The sequence below is a fragment of the Nycticebus coucang genome, chromosome 6 (genome assembly GCF_027406575.1).
Source record: "Nycticebus coucang isolate mNycCou1 chromosome 6, mNycCou1.pri, whole genome shotgun sequence".
NCBI classification, from domain to species: domain Eukaryota; kingdom Metazoa; phylum Chordata; class Mammalia; order Primates; family Lorisidae; genus Nycticebus; species Nycticebus coucang.
The window spans coordinates 41,313,111-41,331,726 of record NC_069785.1 but is presented as its reverse complement, the minus strand read 5'-3'; the positions used below and the strand labels follow the sequence as shown (position 1 = coordinate 41,331,726).

The window sequence follows — 18,616 nt, the reverse complement described above, 5'->3', positions numbered from 1 at the left end:
AACACCTAATCTGACGGCACCTAGACCTTGGACTTTCCATCCTTCAGAACTATGAGAAATATATTTCTGTGGTTTAGGAGCCACCAAATCTATGGTATTTTGTCATAACAGTCTAAAAGACTAAAACAAGTAGATGATATAACAAATCCCACGCTCAACTATAATAACTATCAATAAAATAGAAATCCTAAAAAAAATTCTCAGGAACCTTGAGTCCCCAAATATGTAGAAATGCATCAGTTTGTTTCTTGAGGCAGTTAGGCTAGGGTTTTACTTTATGTATTTTATTTTATTTTATTTTTTGATGTCCAATGACCTCTGAACTCTTTGTTGGTATAAGGGCACCATTCTGCTGCTGCCACAATGGCTCATAACTTTGGTGTCATTGGCCTCAGACACCATTTTGCTGTCCAACAATACAACATCACATTTCTTTCTTTCTTTCCTTTTTCTTAAACATTTCAGAGTATTAGGGTACACATGTTTTGTTTACATACTTCATTTTTATACAGACTGGATCAAAGTTATAAATGTGCCATTCAACCAGATCTTTCTTTATAAAGAGAAGGTTCTTGGTGACTTTTCCTTTTCTACCCAGTGTACACTTTGTGCCTGTCATGTGTGCAGAGCCACAGGCTGTGGGGCACAGTCCCTCCCTGCAGGGAGGTTCCAGAGGACAGCTGCAAGGAGTGCAGCATGGGGATGAGGCAGGGTGGAATGGAAGCTGAGCACTGGAGCCCCCATGGTTTTCCCTTCCCAGGTGGACTGTAAGTCTCAGTGTAGAGAGCTGGTACCATATCCTCATGTCTTCAGAGCCCCAAGGACAGTGTTTGGGATGTGGTTGTTGGAGTCACTACCTCAGCAGGTTGAAAGAGATTTCAAGTGTGGGCATGGGCCAGGCCTTCTGATATGTTTACACAGAGGTGCAGGCCTTTTTTTCCTGAACTTGTTGACAAACGTTATACACTAAGAACTCTTTATCGATGTTAGAGATGCTATAATAGTAATATGTTAATCAAGTCATTAAGTATATTTCATATTCCAAACATTATTGTGTAAGAATTCTTGCTGCCATATAATATTTGAAATTTTGTAAAGTTCTCTCTCACTGGGCCTGGCCACAGAGTTGAAATTTCCAGGTAATTGGCAAGTTTTCCTTTTTATGGTGCATTTTAGCAGTGACGTTTTGAACTAGCTGGTCATGATTTTCAATTGCATCTCTTCTTGTATCAGGGACTGCATTTAAAGATTTATTACTATGATATATGTTTTTTAGTTGTTTTGCCTTAGTGTAACCATTATATTATTAAAATTTTTTCTTTCTTTCTTTCTCTCTCTCTCTCTCTCCTTCCTTCCTTCCTTCCTTGTCATTGAGATATTTCAACTGATAAGTTGATATTGATGGGCTAGGTAGGTTATTGGGATTTCTCTCCATCTAGGAGACCTGTCTGATAGAACATGGTGCTAAGAACTTAGGTACAGTTGTTTCCATTGAGACATTTCTACCAAGTTGTTGCTTTGGGCTTCCATCTGTGAGCTTAGTGGCTAGGTCTACGAGTGCAGTCCCAACAGGGTGGATCAGAACTAAAGCCTCTGCCAGAAAACCCCAACAAACAAAAAACCAAAACAAACTAACAACAAAAAAACCCACAAAACCCCAAAGTGCATGCTCCATGGCTGTAGAATACTATGCTCTCAAATAAGAAGCCAGCCTTAGTATAGCTTTATCCTCAAAACCTGCAGACAGAGGTCCTGTGGTCTGTAGAGTCAAATCTAGATTCTATCCTTGAGATGAGACGTTTGAAGATCTGCGTGACAGTAGTTGGCTTTGCCCAGCTTTACGTCCTGCCACTCTCTTGTCCTTGCACACTTTGACTTGGTAACCATATCCTAACCGGCACACAGGCGCTGCCACCGCCATGCCTTTGCTTAAGCTGGAGCCCCCACGTAGGTGTTTCTGCCCCCTCTTATGTGTCCATGCACATGCCTGTACACGCACACTCATCCTCATGGCCCCTGACTCCGTGAGCTTAACTACCCGTGATCACATGTTCTTAAAGACCTACTACAGCCCTTTATGCTTTGCTTGTAGCTTTTTTTTTTTCCCAAATGTCTGAGGCAGGAAAACAAGGCTGCCCCCGCTCATGGCAGTCCTAACCATGGTCCTCAGGGGCTGATGTTGGCTTCCACCCTTGGCTGAGGAGAAACCAGACCCTCCACCGCTTGTAGCTTTTTTACTTCATAGTAAACTTTCAGATTCAGGGAAGCTGTTTTTCTCTGAGTCCCATTATGTCATTGGACCAAGATCTTCCCCTCTTTGTTTTCTGTCAAATGATAGCACTAATCTCTTTTGTGAGATGAAGTATATTAAGAGGTTGTGGGAATTTGCAAATTAAAGAATTAATTAAATGGAATGAGTTTTGTATAATTTGATCAATGAGCCAGATCCTTTCTTGCATTTGTTTCTGATTTATATGTGTGTGTGTGTGTACATGCATGTGTGTGTGTTTGAGAGAAAGGCATGATCTGGAATGCATGCATGTTTTTCATGCTTTCCCATGGATGCAGCCAAATGTACACTGTGATGTTTACATTTTATTCTGCATAGTAAAGAAAACACTGTTTGGTCAGTGATGAATTTCCAACAAGTGACATCTCTGGGAGGGACATGTCAGGAATGTACAAGATTACATAGTAGGGCTATAAAATTTGATTTGTCCATATGGTACATTCTGTACTTTGCAAGGGGGAATGAGACAGATGTTTGGCTCAATTTTATTTAAAAGGTTTTCCCTCAGATATATACACTGCACCATATGGCTGTTTTTTCCATAACTCTCTACCCCATGTGTTATACATTATGGAGTCAGAGACCTGCAAACACTGAAGGCAGCATGAGTCAGCAGAGTCTGTATGAAGATAATACGCCATTGGGCACCCACTGACTGGGGTTTGACCCAGTCCATCCTGAACACCACACACAAGATGCCCTTCAGAATCTGCAATTGGATTCTGGTACTCCTGATTTTAATCTGGAATTGGATTCTGATACTCCTGATTGTAAATGTGGGGCCATCATACTGGCTCTCCTGGCTATTCGTTTAGGACTTTTTTCTTAGAGTCTCATCCTAGGAAGCATTCTTTTATTTACCATAAAAAAGCAAACAAAAACTAAAAAATGTTTGAGGTAAATTATTTCATTATTTAAGAAACATTTGTGCAGCTCATTGGACTAAGTATTACAAAGGCTATAAAGACGAACAAGAGGAAATCTTTGTTCTTCAACATATGTGATTGTTGGGTGTGTCCAGGAGAGGCTCACAGAAGAGGTGACAGACATTTGAGTTGGATCTGGAAGGATGAGGACTATTTCATCAATTTCAAGCTGATAGAAGCAAAAGATTATCTTGCTTCATTGCAGATAAAATAACTTATTTGGCAGAAAGTCAAACACAAGATGCATTGGGTAGTTCCAAGGCAGTGATCTCTGAATTATAGTTAAAAGCAAATATTGATAGGACATGATATTTGGTTTTCCATCCAAGAATTCCCCCCAAATGGGGCAATAAAGAATTCTGATGAGGTTTCAGGGTCCATTAAAAGACTTCTAGCAGAATGTTCCACAAACAAGCCCTCACTTTGCACTGTTCTTAATACACTGTGTTTAATACCATGGTTTATTTGAACTTGAATTTTAGTTATCATGGTATATTAACCGTGAGTATTGCACAAAGCCCAGACTTTGCTGCTGCCTCTTCAGCTGATTTAAATCACTATGTAAATGACAGATGCATTTCATTACCAGTGACCAGTCCCGTTGTCTCTTCATCACTAGTAATAAAACTCTTGTGACATTTTATAAAAATGGAGAATGAAGAAAGGAATTGATCAACAAAAATTAAAGCAAAGCAAAGAACAAAATGTGATAATGCCGAAAGTGGAATTAGAATCAACTGTATTTGGAATCATAGAAGAAATAGCTGACTTTGGAACTGTTGTATAAGACATTTAGAAATGTCTTTAGAAAATGGCCTGGCTGTTGTATATGACATTTTAGAAAAGTAGCCTGGGGGACTTAGTAAAGATTGACTTACTGAGCAGTGCCTGTGGCTCAAAGGAGTAGGGTGCTGGCCCCATATGCCAGAGGTGGCGGGTTCAAACCCAGCCCCGGCCAAAAACTACAAAAAAAAAAAAAAAAAAAAAGATTGACTTATCAACATGAAGAAGGAAAGTGGTTGTGATGAAAAAGAGATGAAAACGTCCCAGAGGAAATGAATCCTGAAAAAAAAAAAAAAAATTCATGCTGCAGGGACTCTTGAAGATATTTTGCAACCTTGAAGACACAAAGAATAAAATGTTGGAGACTGACTCAAATTTAGAAATGAACATGACAGTTTGCTAAGAGAGAAAAGATGCTGACTCCATGCTTATACTTTGAGAAAAAGAAGGCAGCCCTGTTCAAACAACTCTTGATAGGTCTTTTTTTTTAATTATTATAATTTTTTTTGTAGAGACAGAGTCTCACTTTATCACCCTCGGTAGAGTCTGTGTCACAGCTCACAGCAACCTCCAACTCCTGGGCTTAGGTGATTCTCTTGCCTCAGCCTCCCAAGTAGGGAGTGGCAGGGACTACAGGCACCTGCCACAATGCCTGGCGATTTTTTTTTTTTTTTATAAAGAAATGAAATTTTAATTCTCAAATTTCTAATTTTTAAATAACAGAATATGAAGTAAATATTAGTTTTATTATTTTTCATTTACTTACACGTATGTAACCAGCATGGAAGGTTTTTAGTGTTTTGACAAAAATATTAAAGACCATGGAATAATTGTAATTTTCCCTGTTGATTCTTCAGATCACGTTGTGTGGTTTTAGCATGCACAGTCATTTTTGTAGTTCCAAAGTGCCGTGCAAAGCATGGGTTTCCTGTATTTTGTTTTTGACCCTTCAAATGCTGTTATTATTTTTTTCATTTCAGATTAATGTGGGGGTACACATGATTAAGTTACATTGTTTATGTTTCTTGGGTAAAGTTCAAGGATTTCCTGTATTTTGAAAAGACTCAAGACAGTAAGTACCGGTAAAAGCCCCTTCAAGGGAACTTTATGAATCTGCTTCTGTTATCAATTCCATTGTTAAAGTGAAGGCTGGAGCTGTTTAAACAGGGTGTTTCGCTTTTACATCTGAGAACTGTTGCATTTCAAAAGGCAGTGGACACTTCCCCTGGTGCAATGCTCATTTTAAGGAGTTGCGATTTTGTTCAATGGAGTATTTTCATCTATTTGGCTTTCTAAAGATCTTTCCCATTTGCTGTTTGGGTGTGTTATCATTGTTCATCTTTATGAGGGAAGTTATATGTTCTGTCCTTTGAGTAGAGAAAATTTCAGGATGGCATTTGCTTTTCTAATTATAGGTCATACACTTGTGGGGTCACTGTTGTGAGGAACATGTTTTTGCCTGTTCAGGACTGATTCCCCGATGTGCTGGCAGTAGTTGCTCTTTTCGGGATACTCATTTTTGCATTGCATATAGTGTTGTTGGGACTCTGTCAAAGTGCCTCACATTTCCTAAGCCATGCTGTGTGGAATTCGAATATAAATACAATGACCATTGTAGTTGATTCTCCCAGGAAGATGCATCCTGCAATGCTGTCCATTGATTCTGCTCCTCATATTCCCAGGGCTGTCTTAATTTCTTTTCCTTTGGAGTCTCAATCCTCAATTTTTCCAAGCTAGTTTGTGTTCTTCTAATAGATTCCTACTTTTTCGCTCAATTTGTCCAGAATAGTTTCTTTGATTATTTCAGAAATTAGCCTATGTTTTGTTCTTCCTCTGGGCCTAGTCAAAATAAAGATAAAGTAAAGACAAACCTTATACCTTTATGTAAAAGAATAATTATGACATGTGTTCTTACATCTTGACAAATCAAAGGATAAGAAAATATCAGAGATAGTTGGCTCAATTCAATGGATGGCTCTCTCTTTCTCCAAATGAAGAATTTTGCTGAGGCCGTAGCTCTGATCTCACAAAATGTAATTACATCGAAAAATAGTAACACACTAGAGATTCAGAATTTTGTTACTCAAGGTCCAACTGAGATGACAAAGAAATATCCTGCCACAAATTTTACTTATTTAATAAATTTATTTGTTTATGTTGTAGGCACTGTTTGATCCTCTCAGGATAAATTAGTTAAGAATTGTGTGTGTGTGTTTTAATTTTATTTATTATTTTTTTTTGTATTTTAATTTTCTTCTCTGCTGTGTTTTAATTTCCATTCTAGTGAATGGAAATATAAGTGGAATTCTTCTTGGTCATGATTATTTCCATTTAGGGACTACTAGGTATAGATCTAGTAACATATAGGTAAGATAAAGAGGAAGTAAAATTTTACTTGACTTTTTGGCTCCCATAGAAATCAAATCCAAACTAATAGCTTTCAGAAGTGTTAAATTCTTTTTACATTTCTGGCTTTTCCAATTGTTTTCCCTTTTATCAGTCATGGCCAAACTTGGAAGAAAAGCACATCTAGTCCGGCTGAATTTAGAGTATCCTCCGGAGCTATCAGTGGCGTCTGATGCCTGGGTCTTGGCAAAAGACCCTCCACACTCCCGCTGCTTCAGTCTGTGTTCTGAAGCTGGATTTCTCAGTAGAAGATGGGAGTGAGGCTTCCTGGAAGGAGGAAAGTATTTTTTCCTGCTCTTCCTTCTCCAGTTTCTAGAATAAAGGGAAAGTGACTCTGGAAATTAATAACCAAAACACATTTACTGGCTCAATTTCATGATATTAAAGGAAAAGGGAGGGGTTCTTTGGCATTCCATGTGAATTCTAACATCTATGACTGCCTTTGGCCTGTTAGCTAATGCTATTTAAGGGAAAGTTGGATTCAAACAACTTAGTTGTTCTGAAACTGCCAAACTCCATTATAGAATCCCTAAAGAGATAAGTTTTGAAAACAACCTGATTATAGAATCATGTTATTTACAGTTTAAGTAGAAACTATGAAATCTGATGTAAAACACATACGATTAGAAGTTAAGCACCAAGAATTTACTTGTCAATAATTGGCTGATTGACATCAAGTGTATATCCTTTATCTAACCTATAGTTCATGAGTGTCCTCTGTTGAATGGATGTTAAATAAAACCCTATTCTCCTCATAATGTTCTTATGATGATCATGTTCAACAATAGATAATAATGCTTTGAGAAAGTGCCAGTAAAGTTTAAGGCATTATATTTGTTGTGGCTTGATGTTGCCTTACTGTGGTCAAAGAAAGAAAACGTTTCCCTTTCATGGGAAGCAATATAAATCATCAGGATAGAATTATGTGAAGTTAGGGTGTCCAGGCAAAATGATTATTTCTGTAAACGAGTCAGGATTCCATCTGAGTGGAATTTGCTATAGAGATACTCAGTGAAGCCTTGTTATCTTGATCTTGGAACAGACTGAACCTTTGGGGATTTTACCTCATGTGAAAGCTGCAGAAATGAAGCCATGATGGATAATTTTTCTGTTCATTGACTGGAATTTGGTAAATTTTGTTCTCACACTGTAAAATAATCAAATCCGCTAGAGTGTTTACAACATTTCTCTTTGCTTTTTTGTAATTCTTCCATCTGAGTTTCCTTTAGGGGTTGGCCACAGCAAAAAGGATTATCTGGTGTATCCGTTTAAATGAGGCGGTTAGACTATTGTCATCTTGAACTAATTCCCTGGTTTTGAATCCAAATCGCTTTTCCAGTTTAAACGGGTTTCCTTATTGATTGTGGAGGTTCTTTTGAGCTTGTTGATATTTATCTTTGAACCGTTTTGTGTGTCACACGTGTGTGTCTGTGTAGTCCATTTGTTATTTTACTTTTGTATGTATGTTTGTGTCTTTTTCCAGGAAGAAGCTTGAGTCAGATTTGCCAGTCCTTTTCTTCTTTTTTTCCCCAAATGATTTAAGATTTGGATTACACTTAGGAAAGACTTTATCTTCACAACGTGATATATATAAAAATCTTCTCTTCTGCTTTTCCTTGGCCATTATTGTTTTAACATTTGTGCACTTACTCCACCTGGCATTTGTTTCTGTGCAGCATCTGAGGCTGTGTATGGAGCACAGCTCCCCGGCTTCCCATATTCTGTCAGCCTCAGGGGTCCCTCAGACCACACTTTGTTGTCACAGTAGGGTTCATGCCACCACATGTAAGACTCACATAGGAAGCCTGAGTCTCTGGCTCCCTCTTCACTGCCACACTGGGACAGGAGTAGAACTGGCTTCTCTAGCAGTTTTAGATTTGTCCAGGGATTACAGCCCAGAAATGTCGAAAGGTAACCCTTCCATGGGGTGAAGGGCGGCCGGTGAGAAGTAAGAGACAGAAGGGAGTCAGCAGATAAACTCCCACTCTGTATGTCCTTCCAGGGGGCACTGAGTGGCACTGATCTTTGTGTGGTGTGCCCGTGGACGTTCTGCCTGGCTGTGGGACCAGCTGTGTCTCTCCATGAAACAGCAGCCAGCTCAGTCCCATTGCTCTTCATGTACTATTAGCTCCCCGTCTTCGTTATCTCACTGCTCTTTTCTCCCACCCTTACTCTTAGAATTGCATCTTCTAGGGCAGTGATTTTCAACCTTCCTAATGTGGTGATGTATTTTCATTATTACAAAGGGTTCATGACCCACAAGTTGAGAACTGCCATTCTAGGGAATATTAGCATTCGAGCCTCCCTTCGAGGTCCTGTTTCTAGAACACCCAGGCTAAGATAGAAAGTGATCCAAATCTCTTTACCTATTTTTTCTCACACAAATAGCCCTCCGTCATCAAACTATTCATTGAATAATCCTTCCTCTTCATACCTATACCTGGTATTTTTTCTGGGATATATTCTGTTCCATTGATTTATTCGTTTTTTTTTTTTTCTGTATTGTTGTCAAAATTTTAATTACTAGGAATTTAGGGTTTGATATCTGGCAGGGTCTAAATCATTCTTAAATTCACCATCAGCTTCTTTCCTTCACTCAGGGCTGTTTGGTTGAAATATTCCATGAAGCTTTGTTGAGGGAGACTGAGAATTACTATCATCTTCTATATTCTATATTCTATATCTTATATATTTCTGTTGAAGTTTCATGTGTCCTTGGATGTTGAAAAATGGAAAGAAAACACATTAATGACGATGACCTTATTATTATAAAAACTGAAGTTTTGGGGGGGGGGTGGGAGGCTTTGGAAGTTGTCATCTAAAAATGAGCATCTCTTCCAGCTATGGGTGCTTAACTCACTAACGAGTCATCAGATGCTGGTATTGGCCTTTCTCTGGAAGGCTCAGGAAACTTGTTATGATGAGTGTGATGGGCTTTGCCTAGTGAAGGGAAGGTAGCCGTGGCTCTAGGGTTGAGGAGAGGGAGATTTCAGTCTTGTCTTTGGAGCTCGTGTTTATGTGGCCTCACCCCAGGGCCTGATCTCCCACACACCTGCAGATCTGGATACGCAGAACATTCCAGGAAACCAGAACTAAATATTTTCTTATTTATATAATGACCATCAGAGAGAAAGTACTGGAGGCAGGGGAGAAAGAGGGCCAAAGCTCTTTAGCTCTGGGTTTGCTGGAGAGTTCATTCAAAGATCAGAGTTTTTCAGGTCATGGCTGGTGTAGGAAAAATGACAAGGGTCAGGAACATTGGATAAATAATAGTACCAATTGAAAATAAAACCACTGAAGGAAAGCCAAGCAACCTAATGCTTGTTTGATGGTTATTTTGCTCACCTTCTTTTAAAATACTGCTGGGGATAAGAAGGAAGGAATAAAAATAGCAATAGGATGTGCTTTGTGGGCATTTTGTGGAGGCTGGTGGGCACCAGGCAAAGGTCAGCCACTCTGATCTAGCCTCACACCATCCCCTGCTCAGGCCTTCATCTCCAGAGCTCTTACGTTAAGCAAGTCCTTCTAAAACCCTCCTATTTAAAGGTAACTGTGAAATGTAGGAGTTCATCACTCCATCCTTACTGGGAGAGAGTAACTGGCTAGTTTAGGAATTCAGAACCCCTGAGAGTTGAATCCAAGACTGGTAGGTTTTGAAAGGTGTTTATGACCAGGATACTGGGTTAGGACATGGGAGAGCCAGGGCAGTGCCTTCCGATAGACAGACAGCCAAGGTCAAGGTTAACAGTAAGGTGCGAAAAGTTGAGATAGGGAAAGTCAAGGGCAATATGGTTTTAGTTCAAGGTGGCTTTACATTCAACACTTCATTGAGAAAGCATATTTTCAATTCCTCAGGCCCACATTTACTAATTTACTCCTTTAAAATAATGGGTTTGGGGGATAATAACTATCAGGTGAAAAACAAGGGAGCTGGAGAAGTTTAACTGCATGTTTGTGCATGGGACATTCCAGTTGATCTTAAGCTCTGTTCTTGGAGATAGGTCAGCCTCCTGGCAGGGGCAGAACCTGCAAAGATGTATTAGCACAAACACTGCAGAGCCCCTGGGGAGACAACTCCTCCTAATAGAGAGATCAGTTAGATATACTTGATCTGGTGAAAGAACTTTTAGTCTGTTGGCTTTCAGGGGGTAGGAGGAGATCACAGCAGATCACTGGGCCTTTTTCTTGGCCCACCTTTCAGTGGAGTACTGTCCTCTTCACAGGAGAAGGGGACAGAGGGTAAAAAGGGAGCCCTTCATTAAACTCTCTGTAAGACTCATCCCTGCACAGCAGCAGCGTGTCAGTATTCAGCTGGGCAAGGGTGATCCACAAAGGGGTGTGGATCCCTCTTCTGTGTGGATCAGTTTGGCTTTTGTGGACAGAGGACAGCAGAAGACACTGTTTTGGAAATTTGAGAATGTGGATGTATTGGTCCCACTGCTCAGAGAGAGAGGAGCTTGCCCTCTGAAGAGGAGGCTGCAGCACTCATTGGAAACCTCAGAGGAGCCACACGGACATGCAAGAGCCCTATGTATGTGGCTGGGTAGAAGGCAAGTAGGAGATGCCACTGCGTGGGAGGCCTGACTAGTTTGCGAGCAGAAGATCTCCTAGGACCCTGGGGTCTTCTTGAGAGAAGGGCTTCAAAGATGCTAGAATGATACACAGGTCAGTGAAGCATTGTGTGTGTGTGTGTGTGTGTGTGTGTGTGTATAAAGAAAGAAGAGACATTTGATTTTTTTACCAGTTTCATTTAGATTCAGATAATCCTATTTTTCCATTCCAACACACTCTCATCAGTTAGAGTTGCTCCCCATGACAGTGATTGTTAATTGTTGTCCAATGAGGAGGGATGGTGACGGGAGAGTTCCTCCTTAGGAGAGAGCCCAGCCAACTCCAGTGAGATGTATGTGGTCAGAAAAGCCTCTCTAATATGCCGGTTAAACCTCTTGGCACGTGTGTGTGTATGTGTGTGTTTGATCCTTGATAAACTTGTTAATTGCTAAAAGTATTTGAGATCCTTCTTCTATCCAGAAGATTTCCAGGCCTACCGACTCATAAAACCCATTGCTACATTCACACAACCTGCTCACAAAATCTGTGTGGCTGCTGGTTGATGGCATGAGGCACTCATGAGGCTGTGGGTACAGGTCCAGTCCCTGTACTGGCTCACAAGACACAGCTTTCTCAGTAGATCTTATGCCTGACTTTGGTCATAGCAAGGGGACTCAAAGAAAATGTGTGAATGTGTGTGGGTGTTGGGTACCCCAGAATAATCATCCTACTTTTGATACCATAAGTTTGTGAGCGTTTATGTAACAGATGTCTCTTTACATATAAAGAGGGCAGACTGACACCAACAAAACCAGTGTGCAGTTTATGGCGCACTTATGTAAGTACTTGATGCACATTATGTAATTTACTCCTCACAACAACCCTATTAGATACTATATTATCTTTATTTTACAGACAAAGAAATGGTGGCTATGTTAGTCAATTTTGCTATAAAAGAAATACCTGAGGCTGGGTAAATTGATTAAAAAAGAGGTTTATTTGGTTTACGGTTCTGCAGGCTGTACAAAAAGCACCACACCAGCACCTGATTCTGGTGAGGGCTGCAGGGAGCTTCCAATCAAGCTGTAAGGCACATGGTGAGAGGAGGGCAAGAGAGGGAGGTGGGGGCTCCTTCAAACAATCAGCTTTAGTGAGCCCATAAAGTGAGAACTCACTCCTTACTGAGGAAGGCACCAAGCTCTTCTGGAATGACCTGCCCCCCCACCATGACCAAAATACCTCCCACCAGGCCCCACCTCCAAAATGGGGATCAAATTTCAACATGAGGTTTGGAGGGGCCAACATCTGAACCATATCAGTGGTTTAAAGAGATTAAATAATTTGCCCCCCAAGTGCTCAACTAGTAGTAGCAAAAACAGGTGTAATTGAATCCCTGCTTTGAAAGTATGCTGTGTTCTTAATCACTGTGCTATGCTATCTCATTTTTTAAAAGAAAATCTGTCTTTAATTCAAGGCTTTAAAATCTTATAGAATCACCTATTAATTTATCTTAATTTACATTTCTGTTTTCAATGCTACCTCATTTTAAGTGAATTTTAAATTTAAAAATATTTTTGCTTATCAAGAAAAACATTGTCAAGTCTATCTAAATATAAAAAATATGGACAAATGCAAGAACGAAGTTCGGAGAAAGCCTCAGTTCTGCCTGTGTATCTGCACGTGTGTCTGTGTGTTCTAATGAGCTTATGGTTCACTTTGGCTTATAGATGGATTATTAACCAAAGCACAATGAGGACATGAAGGCATGTGACTGAAGTCACCCTTGGAGGTGATGCAGGGACAAGATCCCTTTGTTGTTTAACTACTAAGGAAATTGGAGAAGATGATACAATTCTGCCAGGAAGCTGGTGGGACCATTTCTACCACAGCCAAAAACAGAGGACAGCAGGAATCCCAGCTTCTCACTTCCCTCAGGGAAGCCCCCGGCAGCAGCATTTTTTCCAGTCCACTAGAGTCTAACAGTGCACCTTTTAGGGACTTTTCAGTACAGGAGGGAGGGAGCAGCTTACAAAGCTCCTCCATCTTGGGCAATGCCACTTTTCCCTTGCTTTTCGCTTTTTGGAACCTACCTTTCAGCATCACTGCTGAGAATTTTTGTTCCTGAGTTCTCTTTACCAGATCTCTTTCCTGCCCCCTTTTGGTAAAGACTTTGAGATCCAGGCCATTCCAAGCACAAAGCTCTCAGTGCAGCTACTTAATTCTTGTAAGAGAGTGTGAGAGAAACAAACCCTAAATGATGAAATGCACATGCTTTGCATTTCCCGCACAGCCTCAGCAGCACCATCTGTCTTAACGGAGTTTGACACTCTGGTTGGAAAGTGTGTCCAGAGCTGGAAAAGGGGCTCTGCTCTTGGCACACTGTCCGCTGGGAAAGCAGTAAGTGTCCTCTCCACTGAGAACTGAAATGTCAACAGAACGGGCAGAGTGGGATTAAGCTGGGCTCCTGGCAACTGGTAGCAACAAAACAAAATAACTTCACTGAATAAAGAGAGACAAGAGGACAAAACGAGTGCCCTTTCCCTGGCTCTCCACGATGGCCTTGGAGAAAACATCTCAGAAGTTTCTGGGCTCTTTCTTCTTCAGCTGCTCTTAAGGTTGGACTCTAGACTCCCCTGATAGAGATTCCTTGGGATCAATAGTTCTTGTAGGGCTTCTGAAGGCTGACCTGCCCACCTGTTGCCGCTCTGCATCAGAGAAGTATTCGTGTAGAAGCAACATGCACAGGGGGCTTTGTCAGAATGTAACCTACAGACCACCTGGACCCTCTCGTGTTGTTTTTATAAAAACAGATTCCTGGGTCTCTTCTTGGATCAAATGAATCAGAGTATTTGGATTTGAAATCTGGGAATCTGCTACTATAAGTATTCTCATTTTATAAGCGAGATGCTGAAGTATAAACATTTTAAGTAACTTATTGTAGAGTATGTGCCAGTAGATGGTGGAGGCAGCATTGGAACCCAGGTGTATTTTTCTGCTCGTGAACGTGACGTTGGGTCATTAAGAAGCTGCATTGAAGAGCACACACCACAAGGTGAGAGTCAAAGCGATCCACGTATGGGGGAGAGTGAAAAATGTATACAGACATGATGAGTGTTCTGCCTTAAAGAGTGATTTTTGAAAGGGAAGGTCATTATTCAGTCAGTTTTCTCTAGTTGTATTAATTGCACTAAAAGTTATCTTGGTGGGTTCCCATTTATGTCTGGCCATGTGCAGAGAATAAGGAATCATATCAGGCTTTAGGGAGCAGTGAGGAAGGGAATGAGGGGAACTGGGGACTCCATTGGGGTAACAGAGCCTTAGGTGGGTTTGTTCCTACACTTATTTCCCATGTTGCTGAATATTACTGGCTTTGACCTCCACAAATTCAATACACTTGTATACTATGCTTTTCTTGTGGACATGTTGCTGTCATGAGGATCCAAGGAGTGTTTGATGTTCTATTTTTTTTTTTTTTTTTTCAGACCCAGCTTAGCACTACCACATATCCTCATGGTAGGATTATCAATCACCACTCTGAGATGAGTCCCAGCCTGGAGGATAAAATTTGTGTCCAGATCTAGGATCACTATTCTTAAATCATCTCTGGCTTTGTTTATTTGTTATCATCAGAATCATTTTGGGAAATGCTTAGCTCTTAAATATTGCATATTAAACAGTAAATGTCAACAGAGGCAGCCTGTTTCCCTCCCTCCTTCATGTGTTCCTCCCTCTTTCATTTCCTCCATCCTTCCTTCTTTTCTTTCTGCTCTTCCAAAACAATATTAACTGTTGTTTCCCTAGAATTAATGTCATAATAGCGTGTTTAAATAAGGGAAATGATGTCAAGTTTATCAGCAAAGAAACAATGTCTTTTTGGGGAATATTCCTGACTCATTTGATAGAAATTTAAGTGCAAGTGAGAAGGTACTGTCTTCTCAATGTTGTGAAATCTTGCCCAGGCTCTTCATACCTAGTGTGAAATCAGACACCAAATAGGACCTGTTTTGATGGTCTCAACTTCTTTATCATTTATGGGTATAGGTTGGCCATGCAGGCTGGGTCTGATGGATTCCTGTAGGACTTCTCTTCTAATTACATAAGGCATCTCAAAGGTACACAGAGTTCTCTCTTCTCTCTCTCCCCGCCTGCCTCCCTCACTCCTGTTTTGCTCCTCCCACTATGTAAGTATGTAGAGTCTGCCTTCGTGCTAACCTCTCTTGTATTTTTCATTATTCGATTTCCTTACAAAAAGGGTTCACCCAACTCAAGTTTTCCTGAGGATTATTTTTCAGTGAGAGTGAGTCCCACTAGACTCTGGTAATTGTTGCTTGCTGGGTGCGACAGACATACTTCCTCCTGAAAATCCTTCCATCAGGCAGGGTGAGGGCACTGAGCTGGGAGAGAGGAGACCCATGCCCCAGGTGGGTGTGGTGCCAGCTTCTGCTCTCTAGAGCTCCCAAGGTTTCAATCGCTTCCATTGTTTCTTTCCCCCAATACACCTCCATGCAGCTGCCGGAGTAATTTTCCCAAAACATAGCCTGAGGCATGTGACCTTTTACTTCAGCAGCTCCCCGTGGTCTGCAGCAGTGGCTTTCACCCTAACTGAGCTGTGAAGCAAATCACAATTTTCGAGCACAGATCCTGGGCACTGAAGTTTGCTCAGAGATAAATCTTGTAGATCCCCGGACCCCTGCTTCCCAAAGATGTTAAAATCCCTTCCCAATCTGGATGCGGATTCCTACACTTGCTCTCTGTCCTGCAGGGGTCCCGTGGGTATCATGGTTAACAGTCCCACTGCTCTCTCTTCAAAGCCTGATGTCCCCAGACCCTCCCTGCACCTTGCCCAGCTCTGCCACCCTTCTCCACCAATGTGCCCCACTCTGGCTCCACAGACCAGCTAATGTCTCTGATCTTGAGCTCCTGAGCTGAAGCAATCCATCCACCTCAGCCTCCCAGAGTGCTAGGATTTTAGGTCTTATGTGTCTCTGAGGCTGAGTGGGGAGCCCCTTCTTAAGACCCTAGAAGATGTTGGATCCATGTTTTTATTATAAGTAGCATTGCGTCTTACCAAGCTTTTAAATTTTCTGTCTGTCTCTTTAAAAATAGGGTCTCCTTGAGAATAAAAAAAAAATCTTATACTATATTATACACCTTCTACCCTGCGCCAGCATCATGTTGCTTTAATATTCCTGATAGGTTATAATATGTGTAAGTCCTCCTTCATTACATTTACTTCTTTTTTCATGGTTTTTGTCATTGCATTATATGTGTTTTTCAAGATGAACTTCATATTTTTTAAATTCAATAACAGCAGCACCAGCAGCAAAGAACGTTTTAAAACAATAACAGCAGCCAAACTTGATGGGGTTTGGGTGAAGTTGCATCGTAGTTACAGGCTGGCTTATAAATAATGGGTATGCTTTTGGTCTTGTTTTTCTATCTGTATGTGCTGTGTGTTTATGTATGTGTTCAATTTTCCTTTTATTTTCTTCAGTGATTTACAGAGATTCTTTTTCAGAAAAACAAATGTAGATGCTTCACATTTCTTGATGAGTTTATTCTTAGCTAGCTTATTGTTATTCTTTATGGAGTTTTCTGTTTTATTTTTGAATTTGCTGTTGTAAGTGTTTTGGGAAGATACTGTGTTTGTTCTGTTTTCTTAACTGGCCACCTTTAGGATAGCTCATTAATTCTAACTATCCCTTAGCAGATCTTAAGAATTTTCCAAATGAATAATCATATCTCTTGCTGAGAATGTTACCTTTACCCTCTTCTTTCCAATATTCATATCTCATTTTATGATTACTTTTCTCAACTCGTTATACAGAACAGAGCTTCTGTAGCAATGTATGATAATAGTTGTGGTGGTCAGAAATTGCTGTCCAATTCCTGACTTTGATGGGAGTGCCTCAATTATTTAGCCTTAAGTATGAACTGATTATTGGTTTTTAATAGATATAATCATTAACATTTTAAGGAACATCCTTTCCAAACTTTACCGTAATCTTTTTTAAATGGAGGAATGAAAGTTTTTTCAAGTATCCTTTAGGCATTTGTTGAGATGGTCATTTGTTTTTCTTTGATATATTAATAAATTATACTTCTGTAATTCCTAACACTGAATGATCCTTATGTCTTTGGAGTAGAACTTACATGGCCATTTTGTATTATTCTTTTAATATTTATCTGAATCACATCAATAGACAGTGTATTTATGATATTTATGTATCACATATCTGATAGGAATGTTGTATATAGTATATGTTGTGCATGTGTGTGTGTGAGTGTGCTGACTTGTCAACTTTTGGATATAACGCTTCCATTAACTTTTCAAAATTAGATAAAAAACTTTCCATTTTACCAAATTCCCTGAAGCAATTCCAAAAGTTTAGGAATTATATACTTTCTAAACCTGGTAATTTTTCTAAGGTATTATTTTTAACTTCTTATTTTTCCCAGTTTCATTTATCCTATTAAAGTTTCTGTCTCAATGAATCATTTTGTTCATTTAGATGTTCTAGAAAATTTTCTAATACATTGACACTTTATTAGAAAATTTTGGCAGTATCAGAACAGAATTATATACAGTATTCCTTTATAATATTAATTTTTAAGTTATATTATTTGATGAAAGTGATTATGAATATTTTTCTTCTATTTTCTGCTTAACTTATTTATTTTAAATTTTCTCATTTAGGCTCAGTGCATGTAGCTCAGTATTAGGCAGTCAGCCACATATACTGAGGGTGATGGGTTCAAATCCGGCCTGTGCCTGCCAAACAACAATGATAACTGCAACAAAAAATAGCCGGGCATTGTGGCCGGTGCCTACAGTCCCAGCTACTTGGGAGGCTGAGGCAAGAGAATCTCTTCAGCCCAAGAGTTGGAGGTTGCTGTGAGCTGTGATGCCATAGCACTTTATTGAGGGAGACATAGTGAGACTCTGCCTCTAAAAAAATTTTTTTTTCTCATTTAGTATTTAAGGCATGTATAGAACCATAATTTTTCTTTAAATAAACTTGGCCGTGCACTCTGCATTTCGATGTGTAGTTTTGTCAATATACTTATTTTTCTCTAAAAACTCTGAAACTACAAATTTGATTCCCTCTTTGATTCAAGAGTTATTCAGGGAAGTGTTTTATCACCAACACTGACTATTTTCCTGCAGTGCCAGGAGAGGCATGGTGTATGCTCACAGCAGGGGGTTTGGGGGAAGTCTAGACTCAGCGCTGATAGGGGCTGCCTGGGCGGGCAAAGTGGTAGATAAGCAGTCTGGATTCTTTGGAGAAGGACATAAAAAAGAGGGCAAAGGACTCTGAAAGAAAACTTGGGATAGAATTAAAAGAAAACTTTTAGATTTTATTGAGGGCCGGCCTTGATTCCGGCTTCTTCTGCTTAACCATCTCTGTGGGCATAGCAGTTGTGGTGTGCTGTAGGGGCCATCGAGAACCATGCCTCCCCTCCCCACCCATCCACTCCACTCAGGGAGCCAGCACCCCACAGCAGGTGCATATGCCACCAGGGAAGAAGAAGAGACCTATAGGACCCTCCCATTTCCCCACCTGAGGGAACTCCTTGCAGGAAATATGGAAAGGACCTCCCTATCAGTGACAAAATGTGAAAAAGTGGGATAACAGATTTCTTTCTCTTTCATACTTGG

General features: G+C 40.2%; 1 pseudogene; it reads right to left on the bottom strand.

The window, feature by feature from the left end:
- Nucleotides 1-2,107: 2,107 nt before the first annotated feature.
- LOC128589511 (uncharacterized) lies at nt 2,108-2,209 on the bottom strand (annotated as a pseudogene).
- Nucleotides 2,210-18,616: the final 16,407 nt, after the last annotated feature.